This window comes from Sinocyclocheilus rhinocerous, unplaced genomic scaffold (assembly GCF_001515625.1).
Source record: "Sinocyclocheilus rhinocerous isolate Xijiao unplaced genomic scaffold, SAMN03320098_v1.1 scaffold711, whole genome shotgun sequence".
In the NCBI taxonomy this organism is placed as follows: domain Eukaryota; kingdom Metazoa; phylum Chordata; class Actinopteri; order Cypriniformes; family Cyprinidae; genus Sinocyclocheilus; species Sinocyclocheilus rhinocerous.
Genome location: NW_015641018.1, coordinates 2,732,185 through 2,734,353, shown reverse-complemented (window position 1 = coordinate 2,734,353; position 2,169 = coordinate 2,732,185). Strand labels below are relative to the sequence as shown.

At 36.5% G+C, this 2,169-nt stretch overlaps 1 protein-coding gene across 2 annotated transcripts in view; it reads left to right on the top strand.

Moving 5' to 3' along the window:
* LOC107753823 (arrestin domain-containing protein 2-like) overlaps positions 1–2,169 on the top strand; it is a 9,930-nt gene that overhangs the window by 6,825 nt on the left and 936 nt on the right. The gene's annotated exons all lie outside the window — the stretch shown is intronic.

The window sequence follows — 2,169 nt, the reverse complement described above, 5'->3', positions numbered from 1 at the left end:
TGGTATAAGTTTCATCTGGCTCGACAGAGCTCGAGTCTGTGACCTGGAAGGTCTTAATGTCTCGCTGAATGTAAACCACGGATAACTTTTGAGCAAAACCGTTGTTTTTCTTCGTCGTTTTTGCCTGTGACTTGAGGTAATGTATGCAATGCAGGGCTCAAGCAGCCCTTGACGGTTAGCTTTACAAATGAATGGGATAAATTACAGAGCCATGTTGTACCCAAGGTGCCTTTTTTGTTGATTTAGATGAAACGGTGAACGACTACAGGGATTGTCACGTTAAGCTTTCCTAGTGTTTTGTGACTCCCTGAAGTGTCCTTACACACATTCCAAAAAATACTACAGACTTGCTTCATTTCCAGATTATGAGAAAGTATACCTTCAGGTTTAAACATAGTGATTGTTTATGGCACTCATTTTGAATCAATGTATTTTTATAGATTTTTGTTGTTTTTGAAATTTGTGACATGCATATTTTTTGTTAATCCCATTTAAGTAAATAAAAAGGAAAAATGATACATTTGAATATGGTGTTTTATTTCATATGATTTTGGAAAAACAAAATTATATTCATAATAGCATATTTAATTATTTATAAAAAATATTCATAATGATAGTTATGCAAAGGAAACGGTCACGCAACATATTTGCTTCAGCTTATTTTAGAACAACAAAAGTTGGGAATACTTTACTTGTAAAGTGCCTCAAGAGTTCCTAACTCGTATACAATTGCATTTATCATAAAGTCTTTGTTTTCCATCCATGAGAATGTCAAAAGAGTACAGCAAGAGTCCTGGGGGTTGGGCTTTTACTATATATAACATAAAAGGAGCCTGAGGCACCGCGTGTCCTTTTTTCTCCTGTGCTGTTTTCTGAAATGCTTCCATTCTTATAAAGTCCCACCAGGTCTACAGAAATATTTTATTTGTATCATTATTTTAAAGTATCACATACAAACTTGCACCAGCATAATATAGGCCTGACTGAACTTGTTTAAGGTCATGTTATAAACTTTAGAGGAATGTAATTTTTTTTTCATGAGAACATCCCGCAGGGTTTTTATTATTTTATCACTGTATACATGAACAAGTGAAACGAACAAGAACTCAGCAAATGATCACTGTTTGGTGACTGGAGTTCCCATTCTGTTGCAAGTCAAAGCCACCGTCACACAGCGTTCAGGAACTTTCTCATGTTTTCATATGTTTTAGATTGATGATACTGAAGGCTCTATGTCTGGAATGACACAGACAAGCAAAAGTTGCACTTATGAAAGAACAGTATTTGCTGAAGGGCAATTGTCTATAAACACAGCATTGTGGAACTGTATTCTTTTTATTGCCATTAACACACTTTTTGTATGGGAAGACGTGAAGAGTTTTTATTATTTAAACATGGCACTATATCGGGAACACCTGATCGTGGAAACATAGCACATGGTGATTTTGTGTGTGACTCAAAGTACAATCACTTATCATTAAGAACCTGCACAATAAACAGAGGCACATCACAAAGTTTCTTTAGTTTTTCTTTTATGACAATTTAAAGATTTTTGAGCTCATGGCTAACAAAAGCACGTAAGACTGCAGATCTACAAGGCCTATTTTACATCAGATAGTGTTGTATCAGTACACCTGTGTGTGTTTGTGTAGTGTTTCATCCCCTGCACTACTGATTCACCTGCTAATTTAACCTCTCTTTGTTTCTTTCTTCAGGAAACGCTTTTAAAATGGGTCAAACAAGAAGATATTCAATGATGGATATATAGGCGCGACCTGTTTTTTTTTTTTAATCAGAATTTATATTTGACAGAGGTCGTTCGATGGGAGGAGTTAAAACAACAGGGAATGCCGACGTCAGCCAAAAAGAAAGGTGGTTTCAGAGGTAGGTAAGGTATTAAAGGGGTCATATGATGCGATTTCAAGTTTTCCTTTCTCTTTGGAGTGTTGCAAGCTGTTCGTGAATAGATAAGATCCCTAAAGTTGCAAAAACTAAAGTCTCAAACCCAAAGAGATATTCTTTATAAAAGTTAAGACTGGTCCACGCCCTCCTAAAACGGCTCGTTCTAACACGCCCCCACATGTCTACGTCACTGTGTGGGAAGATTTGCATAACAGCGCCCAAATGTTCACGCAAAGAAAGAAGGCATAACTTTATTGTTGCTGCCAC